This window comes from Alligator mississippiensis, chromosome 3 (genome assembly GCF_030867095.1).
Source record: "Alligator mississippiensis isolate rAllMis1 chromosome 3, rAllMis1, whole genome shotgun sequence".
Taxonomy (NCBI): Eukaryota; Metazoa; Chordata; order Crocodylia; family Alligatoridae; genus Alligator; species Alligator mississippiensis.
In genome coordinates this window covers 176,404,046-176,416,301 of record NC_081826.1, presented here as the reverse complement: position 1 = coordinate 176,416,301, position 12,256 = coordinate 176,404,046, and the positions used below count along the sequence as shown (strand labels likewise).

At 43.8% G+C, this 12,256-nt stretch overlaps 1 protein-coding gene across 10 annotated transcripts in view; it reads right to left on the bottom strand.

The window, feature by feature from the left end:
* The window catches only part of MLLT3 (MLLT3 super elongation complex subunit), a 307,823-nt gene that overhangs the window by 232,664 nt on the left and 62,903 nt on the right, over positions 1-12,256 (bottom strand). The gene's annotated exons all lie outside the window — the stretch shown is intronic.

Sequence of the window (12,256 nt, the reverse complement as noted above, 5' to 3'; positions counted from 1 at the left end):
CTCCGCTGCCGGCTCCGCTGCCGCTGCCGGCTCCGCTGCCGGCTCCGCTGCCGCTGCCGGCTCCCTCGCCGGCTCCCTCGCCGGCTCCGCTGCCGCTGCCGGCTCCCTCGCCGGCTCCCTCGCCGGCTCCGCTGCCGCTGCCGGCTCCCTCGCCGGCTCCCTCGCCGGCTCCGCTGCCGGCTCCCTCGCCGGCTCCCTCGCCGGCTCCGCTGCCGGCTCCCTCGCCGGCTCCCTCGCCGGCTCCGCTGCCGGCTCCCTCGCCGGCTCCGCTGCCGGCTCCGCTGCCGGCTCCCTCGCCGGCTCCGCTGCCGGCTCCCTCGCCGGCTCCCTCGCCGGCTCCGCTGCCGGCTCCGCTGCCGCTGCCGGCTCCGCTGCCGCTGCCGGCTCCCTCGCCGGCTCCGCTGCCGCTGCCGGCTCCCTCGCCGGCTCCGCTGCCGCTGCCGGCTCCGCTGCCGCTGCCGGCTCCGCTGCCGGCTCCGCTGCCGCTGCCGGCTCCGCTGCCGCTGCCGGCTCCCTCGCCGGCTCCCTCGCCGGCTCCGCTGCCGCTGCCGGCTCCGCTGCCGCTGCCGGCTCCCTCGCCGGCTCCGCTGCCGCTGCCGGCTCCCTCGCCGGCTCCGCTGCCGCTGCCGGCTCCCTCGCCGGCTCCGCTGCCGCTGCCGGCTCCGCTGCCGCTGCCGGCTCCCTCGCCGGCTCCGCTGCCGGCTCCGCTGCCGCTGCCGGCTCCCTCGCCGGCTCCGCTGCCGCTGCCGGCTCCCTCGCCGGCTCCGCTGCCGCTGCCGGCTCCCTCGCCGGCTCCGCTGCCGGCTCCGCTGCCGCTGCCGGCTCCGCTGCCGCTGCCGGCTCCCTCGCCGGCTCTGCTGCCGGCTCCTTTGCCGGCTTCTCTGCCGCTGCTGCAGCTGCAGCAGCAGCAGCTGCTTTCACTGTCCTGGACAGTCATCCGCCGCGGGTGCGTGCTGCTTGCCTCGGGTCCTCCTGCGGGCTCTCTGGTAGCCTGCCTGTCCCCAGTGCCCTTGGGGGTTTGTTTTTTTTATTTCTGCCGGGTGGTGTCCCCTGCTGACGTCACCCAGCCCCAACTGAATATGGGCGCAGCTAATGAACCGCACAGGCGGTTTTCCTGCGCGCGCTTTCCTGTTCCTTCCGGCCCCTGCAAATGGTAAGTAGGGGCTTTCTTCCTCTTCTATTTTGGCTTGGGGTTCCCCCATAACCCTGGCATCCCCCTCTTCTAAACTTGCATCCCGGGGACAGTTCCCAAAGCAAAATAAGCCACTAATGTGATGTAGCAAAAATAACAAATTCTAGGATAATTGCAGAGGCATTTCCAAGACAGACAGTGAATTACACTATATAAATCACTGGTGAGAATTCACCTGAATTCAATGTACAATTCTGGCTACTCAAGAAGAATGAAATTAAACTGAAACAGGTACAGAAGAGTGCTACAGGGAGGATTGGAGGAATGCAGAACCAGTACTTGGAAAGGAAAAAGTTTGGTTTGTTAAGCCTAGCAAAACAAAAGTCGCTCTGTGTATAGGGTTAGTTTAAAACTAGAAAGACAAAAAAAACTTTAATTTTAAGGACAGTGTTCACCCAACAATAAGGTATTAGGCTGGAAATTAGAATGTTTTTAACCATAAGCAGAGCAAGGTTCTTTCAGAATAGCTGTCCAATGGAAGCAATGAAGGCAAAAGGAAAAAACTATATCCATTTAAAGATTTATTAGCATGATCATATGATATGGAGGGATGGAGCATAAAATTAGCCTTTCAGAATTTATTTCAGAGTATCCTCACTGAGCATCTGTTAAAGTTTTTGGAAAAGCTTACATGACATGCCCCTCCTTTGTCATATTATATTTTTCTACCATTATTTCTACCTAGTCTGTCAGAAAGAGGGCCTGCTGCAGAAACAAAACTGTAAAAGTTCCAAGAGAGCCAAAACCTGCCAAGTTACCCCTCAGTTAGCCCGCTCACTCTAATAAAATTTAAAGCTAAATCAACACAGAAAAAACCCAGAAAACTAGATACTCACATTAATAAAACTTCAAATCTGCACATTTATTGCCTACAAGTTGGAAATACAAAAAAAGGGAGGTTACCACTGCCTCCTATGTAACCTTTTTGTAACTGTTTTTCTAGTTAATATCTTACTTTTTGCCTTATCACATAGAATAGATGACAAAGGCTGTACATGGTTGGAACTGATGCTGCTCTTGGCTCTAACAGAACCACAGAGTCAGTAAATGTAATTATGCAGCCTTAACACTGCATTAACAATTTTTGCAGTTGTTATAAAACAGAACATAAAAATTGATATATACTAAAGGAATGTATTACAAAGTCTGCTGAAGACTGTCAGTGCTTAAGATCAGGTAACATATATGGCTATGCTAAAGGCTGCAATTCAACTGAGGGGTACTGTTAAAACTTTCTCTACTTTCTATTTCTGCAACTTGTGGCCAGCTTTACCTTAAATGGTCCCTTATTGTTTCTATATATTTCTAGTCTTTTTTTCACTATCCTCCTTAACATTTTAAAACATATTCCATTAAAAAACATTCTGCAGGATTGTTCTACATCATTCTGATAAATTATTCTATTTAAAACAATAATAATGTTGAACTCTCAACTTTTACATACCATAACAACCATCACTACTTGTGGCATTGAACAACCAACCAACATGCATTACCAAGGTAGGATTTTCAAAGAACATTGCAAAAGGTAATTTGGGAGCAGAAGGAAAATTAAGCACCTGAAGTATATATGAATTAAGGCTACTCATCTTTCTGTCTGCAAAATTCCCACAGACATTTATCCTCAAGGAAACATTTCTTCATTGGGTTCATATTCTGGATAAACCAGACTTGGTCATCCTATTATGGTATGACACAAGTAAAGGTAGCAGTTCTTTTAATCCAGCTGCATTGACCCTGAGCCAAAAACCAGGCTTGACATTGGTTTACTACCAAAGGAATCTATAGTACATTTAGAGACGCTGTAAAACCTGCATTTAGGAAAAAAGAACTGAAAGGGGACTTCTAGATCCAGGCATACAATCTATTTTATAAAATGATCAAATTCCATCCTAGTAACTTTTTTGTTTGCCACTACTCTAATTATAAGGTTCTGAAACAGCCTTACAATCATTTGATTCTTTTCCTACTCCCCACCGACAAACACACACACCCCTAACACAAGAGCATAAGCACTCACTTGCAATCAAGGTCAATGGGAGCTTAGAGTGTTCGGAAGCAAAACAGAATCAGGCCCTATATTTGAAAGAGACAACAGAATTTTACATTTGGCCAAAACCTCTATCTTCTTGTGGAAATGAATCTGTCCCAGCAGCACCTCTAACAAATACTACAAAAGACTCTTTAAAAAATCATGCATGTGTATCTCAGTTTAATCAGCAAAGCAGCAGCAGCAGAGGAAGGAAGGTAAAATGTCTTCTTTAGGTTACATATGAAATATGAAGCATAGCTAAAAAAATAATCTGAGGAAGCCCGATACACTATCCTGAACTATCTAGGCATATTACTTCTGTAGTATTAGCTTCTTTTAGCTTGTTTAGTTTTGTCTGTATGACTTATTGCAAACAAGGTCACAGGAATGAATGTCTCTTCCTCCCTTTTTAATAGATGTGTAACTGTCCATGAAAAGACAGAAGGCAGGCCAAGATGGTACATACAGCCTAACAAGCTACACATCTGAGGAAGTAGGCTGTAGCATACAAAAGCTCATGCCTCTCAACGTATCTACAAAGGTGCCACCCTGTCCCGCCTTCCTTAAAGCTAACATAGCTAACTACGTCTCACTACATTCAAAGTTACCGAAGTTTTTTCTATCAGAGGGAAATATCCACAGACGCTATCAGTATAAAACAATTTGGTGCTAAATAAAGAAACCACCCAGCCTCCACTCCCATCCTAACAGAGAACAAATATGTTGTTAGCTATTGTCCATTCCTTTAGTATAGTAGAAAATACCAAAAAAAAAAAAAATGCACCTTTCTTTACCATTGCTTTAAAAAGACTAAATTAATACTGAAAAAATGATTTTGTGTACCAAAACTACTTTAATGACAGAGGGAGAGAAGCATGCATTTGTAGTGACCTTGGGACTGAACAGACTTGCTTTTGAGATTTGACAGGAATGGTTTGCAGACCAGAGAAATAAAAAGCATGTGTAGTAAGGATACAGTTGCATTTGATCTGGAATGAAAACAAGAGCTTTAGCTGTCATTTAAAACTTCTGAGCCTCCTTTACAACAAAAATTGATTCGTCACGTTTCCCTCAAACTTTTAAATGTTCATTGTCAAGACACTTCTTCCTCACTACCTTCCTTGATTTATGAAAAAAGGTTTTGACCCTTATTTCTCAACAGCTCTTACTGGTCTTTCTTATCCCAATTTAACAGTTATCCTTCAAAATTCATTTTTGAAAAATTCTGTGTGGCCATTTATAAACTCATTAATGCAAAAGCTTTATTGTTTATGGGGAAACTTCCTAACAATGACAGACAGACAGACACTCTACAATCACTTTTTGGGAAAACAAATGACTGTGCTTCTATGGCTAAGGTCTGTATTGAAGCATCCAAGCCTGAAGAATCAAAAGCAATTCTCAACTATACCATCAAAACAGACCAGCATCATTATCTACTACCTTACCACTCCTTCATATATTCCCATATCAAAATCCAGATTTTTATGACATCTAAATTTGTGTTGGATATCTATAGTAACTTACAGGGAAGGTGGCACTGGAAAAAATTACTTGCAATCTCTGACAATGGTTTATCTAACTTTGTCAGAGCAAAGACACCTGCACTCAGAATATCAATATTTGAAGGTCTTTTTTCCAAATATGGAGCAGACTATAACTGACAACACAAAACCTTTAAATGGAGCACATCTTGCTACACACAGACACATATCCTTTTGTGTTCCAGACTTTAAAACTGAGGAATTTTAAAAAGGGAGAGAAATACATACTGCTTGCCTAATCTATTTCTAAATCTGGTGAAAAATTTAAGGAGGTTTAGTACAAACTGTGTAATTTATAAAGAGTTTTGCTTAGAATTCTCTTGGCTTGTATCATTTTACTTGTTGTTATATAATCATGTGTCAAGAAAGAATTTAGTGGATATTAACTTGCTGGAGTGCTTGTATTCTCACTGCCATGTATTTGCATTTTCACAGACCTGTATTTTGCATGTTGGCTTCTATTCCATCTAGGAGAACACAAAACACCATCAGACTCTCCCTATACCTCAAGACAGGTGTTTGTACCCAAAACCTTGCAAAGAACAATTTTTCCAACTGTTTGGCTGGTCAAATAAAAGAACCTTGTCTGTGTAGAATCATTGTACAAATATATTATTTATAAATAATATATATAATAAATATATACAATATTTATTATATTATTTCCAAGATGAGAGGCAAAAAGAACTGGACTGCTTGCTAGCAAAAAGACAAATCAGAGAAGCAAGCATGAAGAAGCTTCACCTTTACTTCATGTGGCTGGTGTAGCCATTGTTTTTTCCATTACTTTAATTATTCAACTCAAGTTATATTCTCTAATGTATTCTCTTCTCCTGCTCAATATTGATTTATTTCAATTTCTGATCATCAGTTATTTCCATTACTCTTTATTTCAAACATGCTTTTCAGTGCCTTTCATTGAATTTTCTTTGTACTGCCCATGGATGAGACAATTAAAAGGGATGGATTACATTAAAATTTAGGGAGGTAGAAAGACTGACAAGTGGGGCATAAGAAAAATAAAAGGAGAAGGAAAGAATATATTTTGTTGCGTATGTATGTTACCATGCTTGTCACATTGGGCAAAACAAATATTCTTGCCTTCAGGCATATGGCACAGGCACATGTAAGATTCACTATTTTCAAACCTTATTTATTTGACGCAGACTCTACAACTATTTAATTTTGTACTTGCATCATCTAAAATTTCTTTACAGATTTTAGAATAATGAAGAGTGAGGGTATTTTTTCTTGAAAAAATTCTGTCCTGCAAAACCAGAATGTGTTCATCTCAATTTTTGTTTTATGATGGAGTTTGTCAATTTCACCTATATTTGCCCAGACATCCTGTCCTACTTTGTTGTGCCAGTGGGAATGGTTGTTGTCTGACCAACAGATATCCGTTTTCATCTTGTCTGACCATACTGTTACAGATCATCTGTACTACACTAATTTATTCTCTTTCTTCAAAGCAAAGGAAGTCTGCAAAGTTGAATTTATAAAAATACTCAAGTATTAGTACAGTTGTTAAGGATCTCACAGAGATTAACCAATAACCTTTTTTTACCATCTCCTAAAGGCAAACTGACTCGTGGATTGTGCTCAATTTCCCAAAGTCAAGACTGAACACAGTTATACCCCCAGTAATTAATTTTTTAAATGGTATAAGACATTTTAGCTAATTACCATTACAACATTAGGATTAATAATCCTCCATCAGATTACTTGTGCAATGTAAAAATATGAAGGGAGTCTATCATAATAATAGCATTTATTTCATGAAGGTACCAGTTTAGTCTATATTTAGTCCATGATCTCTAGTATCCAGCAGGTTGATGAAATGGAGTCCATAGGCTCATCTCTGGGAAGTGTTGTGTAAATTTCCCTTGAGGATCAGGACTGAAAGATTGGAGAGAGAGTGGCCCTCCTGTGAGAAATGTGCCCCCACCGGTAATTGGGTGTTTCTGTCTTTGATGGATTTCCGGTGTGCGTTCATTCTGGTGCGCAGTTGTTGTTTGGTCTCTCCTACGTATTTTCCATCAGGGCATTTGGTGCATTGGATGAGATACATTACATTTCTGGAGGTGCAGCTGTAAGAACCAGGGATGCTGATGGCTCTGTTGTGGGGTGTAGTAATAGTGGGGGTGGTGGAGATGTGTTGGCAGGTTTTGCATTTCTTGTCCTGGCACGGTCTGGATCCTTTTGGTGTGTTCTGGGCTTGAGGAAGTTTGCTTCTGGTGATGACGTTGGCAAGGTTCGGTGCTTGTTTGAAGGCTAGGATGGGTGGCTCATCCAACGCACCAAATGCCCTGATAGAAAATACATAGGAGAGACCAAACAACAACTGCGCACCAGAATGACATTGGATTTTTGACACATTATAATCTGCCTGACAACTGACTCCCCAGCCCAGCCTCTGGCTTCTTTACTTTTCATTCCATCCAGGAAGAGCACACACCAACTGCTGAAACTTCCTTAGCCTGACGAAGGGTTTTTGAACCCGAAAGCTTGCTTAATAAATATTCTCCAACTATTTGGGTTGGTCTAATAAAAGATATCAAATTCACCCAAGGAACCTTGTCTGCCTATGTCCCTAGACCAACACGGCTACAACCTACAAAGTCAAGAGTAATTTGAGCTCAAATTCAACAAAGTAGCTAATGTGAAGGCACATAAGTCATTTTGGTGTGTTAAAATAATGCAGGGTGCTTCACTGAATACATTTAAGTACTTTGCTGAATCAGGGCCTTGCATGGAATGGGGGGTAGTGTCTCTAAAGTAGTTATTAGCAAAACCCTTAAAGGCTTGGAGTGATGCAGTATCAATTTAGAACCTAGAAATCAAGTTGAATTCAAAATTCCTTTAAATAATCAAATGCATTTAAAAAATGCAAGCACAAATCATTGTGCAAGAGAAAGACACTTAAAACGAGGAGTGAACCTGCACATTTTTAAAACTGATTCAAAATTCTATTAAAATCCAGTCTGGCCCATCAATCTCATTTAGCATGTCTTAAAAGAAAAAAAAAAAAGAACCAAGACTAGGAAATGAACAAAGATGGCTTTGGTTTAGACTGCAAACACCAGATTGAGAAAATGATCAGTACTCATTGCTCATAGTTTTCCTCTCTTCTTTACATTCGATTTCTAGAATCAGCCCCTACCTAAAGCAAAATAAAATACTAACCTCCCTCACTGACGAAGCTACTCAGTAGGTCTTCTTTACATTTATCTTCAGTTCAGTTTCCAAGAGCCACCATAGTAAAATTCTGGAAACAGTCCTTTTTCTTTTTCCTCTTTGTTAAATTTAAATGTTCAATTGCTTTGTCTTCTTTGGGGGGAAAAGTCTTAGTCCAATCTTTTAAAGTTTCTCAAATCAATTTAAAGAAAATAAGAGGCCTCCAATAACAAAAGCAATGATGAAAAGAAATCTCCACCAAAGCGTATCATCTGCTGTAACAAGAGGATAAAGAAAAAAATATTACGAGGGACATCAGCAAGACTCCATTGTTACAGGAGTAAGTCCCAGGTATTGCCATATCCTTCCACTTCCAAGACTTACTTAGAACGTGGGGGGAAGCCACTTTCACATCACATTAAAAGGCACATTTTTATGTAAATGAGTTCAAGTAAGATCTGTGATGAGGAGCTGAGTTAATGCTGATGTCACAAATCCACTAACTCATCCTTCAAAAGCATCCCAAGTATCTTAAAGTTACCGTCAGAGAAAGTGTACATTATACACCTATGTTCCTGACAAGTAAGACGGTATTGAAGCTTCAGTAGCAGATTCGATTCAGGGGAGATTTGGCCCGATTCCGCAGCCAAATCTCTGAATCCAAATTGAATTGGGAGACCCATTAAAAGGTCCAAATCAATTCGGAGAGATTCAGAGATTCGGCCATAGACTGAACAGGCAGCAGTCCTTGACCATGCTGGACACAGCTGCCTCCAACTGGTAAGTTTGTTGTGGTGGGCAGAGGGAGGGGGTGTGGTGGACAGATCAATGCCCCCATAGTGAGGGAGGGATTGGGACTGGGGCAAGCTGCCCAGCAGGGGAGGGGGAGCCCAGGACTCTAGGAGTGGGGCTCCTGCCACTGTGCGCTGCTGGTCCGGGAGCTGCTTTTCCGGTGGCTCCTTCGGCATCTCTTGCTGTCAGTATGGGAAGGCATGGGAGAAGGTGTGTGCCCCTGGATGTGGGTGGGGAGGGCTGGACCAGGCTGCACTCTAGATGGGCAGCAGAAGGCGCTGGGAGCGGGACCTATACCCTCCTGTCACTCACCCAGTTGGGGCAGGGAGGCGCAAGATGATGCCACTGTGCAGCCTCGGACAAAGAGCATGCAGCAGTGGAAGCCTCTCCAGCCTCCCCTCGAGTCCCAGACAAGCCGCAGTGTCGCCCCGGCTGCACAAATTCCTCCCTCTCTGTGGAGGCATTGATCTGCCCCTCCCATCTCCCTCCACCCACCACAACAGTCTTACCAGCTGTAGGCAGCTGTTTCCAGTGTGGTCAAGGACTGCTGCCTGTTTAGTCTATGGCCGAATCTTCAGATCAGAATCAAATCACTGTCCCTCTGAATCGGCCGAATCCGAAGCAAATACTTGCTGCTTTGTACAGGCCTACTGACAAGCCCACACACAGCACGTTTCACTGAATTTCTCTACTAAGACATGCAATATTCTTAATAAGAATGTATAGCCATAACAACACATACAGGTTTTAAATTATACGTATCAATACAGAAATAATCTGCTTAATCTTACATGTGAAGTATAAAAACACAAACAAGGACAGAGGAGCTATCTTTTATAAAATTACTTTTTCCCAGAAGAAACAAATAAAAAGGTAATATATTCCCACCATACACAGAATCAACAAAAGAATGGTTTAAAGAGTGTGAAAAAAAGCAAAGGGAACTGCGCTCTATTTAAATATCTGAAGCAATGGAGGGTGACTGACTCAACTCACCTTGTACCATTTAGAACTTTTATGAAGCTGAAAAAGAGAAGTTATATTTGGCAGCAACAACATACAAAAAGAATCTTTGGTAGGTTGGTGGAAATGATATTTTTCTTTGTGTCTCATTACATTTTACAAATTGCATTGCATCTTACGCTGAACCTGATTCTTCCTTCTGAAAGTGGTAACACCTCCCCTGGAGAAAGCCTGCTTTGTTGATGATATCCCTATGCATAACACTTGATTAATCAAGAAAAATGAAATTGCAAAAATGTTTAGTGGTTACATTATTTTGCAATGAAGACATTCCTGAATATTAGCAGCAAAGGACCCATCACCACATAGGCAGAAAGGAATTATTTCTGCACAAAAACTTATTTGTCACAATTGTACTTGTCAACACAGAAGTGATGGATTGTTGTAATTCTGTATGACTGTCTGTTTTTAAAACTGCTGCTTTTACTTCTCCATCATAATGGAATACATAATAAGGACTCAACAAGGTGGTCAGAAAGGAATCAGATATAGTTGATGTGGCTTGAAAAACTGGTAAACCAGCAGAAATTATGAAGAAAGGAACATGTTCTCCTGACAGTTTCCAATTACAAACATAGCTAGAAATTCTTAAGGTAAAACTCTGAGGAGGGGAACTGAACTACTGCTCAGGTCTACCATGAAGGTTAAACTGTGGCAAGAAGTGAGAATAAGTGGAATTTCCCTTCTGGGGCACTAGGACTGATAGATATGAACTGGGACCAGTTTGTAAGCAGAACAGAGGAGAGGAAAGAAAGCCACATGGACAAAGAAGAATAAACATCAGCTACAATGTTACAATAGCAGACAGGAAAAACTGAAATACTAGCCTTGAGGAAAAAAAAAAAAAAATTAGATGGCAAGATAAACTGCACATCCTAACTACTGCATTTTTACTTTTTTTCCTCCTTTTCCCCTATACTTTTCTACTCCCATATTGCAGTTTTATACAGATTTCCCTCGCTTTGTGCTGTACATGTGTTCCTAGAAAAGGGTGCATAACTCAAATTTGCATAAAGGGAACCCACTTTACAATGTAACAAATAGGGATATGTTCTGAGACCTCGACTGTACTGATGCCCAGACCCATTTCTACTACTTTTACCAGACAATTTTGGTATTCACCAACAACAGACAGTACACACAAGCACCAAGGGCACTATCATAATGGGGATGGCAACTACAGGAACACGTGTTGCAGATGACGAGCAAGAAGCACAGATCCACACAGGACACTATATTTTGGTGAACGTCACTCCCGCAAAGCACCACACAAAGCTGCTGACAGAGGGCTTCTACCACACCGACCGCATAAAAGTGAATTACCTCACATATAACAAATTTTTGGTATAAAAAGGGTCATCGTATAAGAGTGAATTCACATGTACAGAGCCTGCAAAAAGTAAGGGAAACCTGTATACCAGGGGTGGGCAATTATTTTGGGCAGAGGGCCGCTTAGTGAGTTTTGGCAAGCTGTCGAGGGCTGCGTGGGTAACCCCTCCCCTTGACAGGCACCCCGCCCCCTTGTCACCAGCCTGGGACTGGAAGTCCCGCTGCTGACCTCTGACCCTTGCCACTGGAAGTACTCCTTCGGAGAAGAGAGTTTGCCATCTTAGAACCGGAAAAAAAAAAAATTATGTACTAAAAATCAAATACTCAATATTATATTTTAATTCAATTAAAAGTATATTTTTATCCTGATGCCTGTGTGTTTGTGCTTTATATATAGAAGTGATTGCATAATAGTTCAAAATGTAGTCTTATTCTTGTATAGCATCTGGGGTGTGCAGCAGTGTTGGGGCGTATGGGTGGGTGGATGTGGGGAGCTGTGGATGTGTGTGTGATATTTGTGGGATGTGTGATTGCATCTGGAGGAAGGTGTGGCTGTGGGGTTTGCAGGAAGGGTTGCAAGCGGGGAGCCAGCTGGGCCCTTGCTGTCCTAAGCCTCATGGCCGCATTTGCACTCTGGCAGCTCCTGCTGCTGTCAGGAGGCCGAGGCCTGCCAAAGTAGGGCCTGTCAGGCTTGGGGGGCAGTGCAGGGGGCTCCAGGAGCCACTGGGGGTGGCACAAGTCGGTGGGGATGTGGCCCGGGAAGCGGGAAGCCCAAGGAGGTGGTGCAGAACTTGCATCCTACGCCTGAGGCTTGGAGCAGCAAAGGCTTGGCTGCCCCACCCACAGATGGCCCGAGGGTTGCCACCACCCTGTGGGGATGGCCCAGCACCCCCACCCCACAGGGGCCCGGCAGCCTGACAGCAGCTTGCCCCCTGGCCCTGGAACAGGCAGGGAGGCTGTGCCAGGAGCCAGAGCAAAGCCGCAGCTGCTTTTCTGCTTCAGAAGCTCCTGCAGCTTCCAGGAGGCTGGGAACCCCGGGGAAGCTCCTGGCTGGCCCTGGGTGCAGTGCGGTGAGCCACCTGAGGCCACTGGGGGCAGCACGTGGCCTAGGATGCAGGAAGTCCAGGAATGTGGCATGAAAGTTGCATCCTGCGCCTGAGGCTTGGG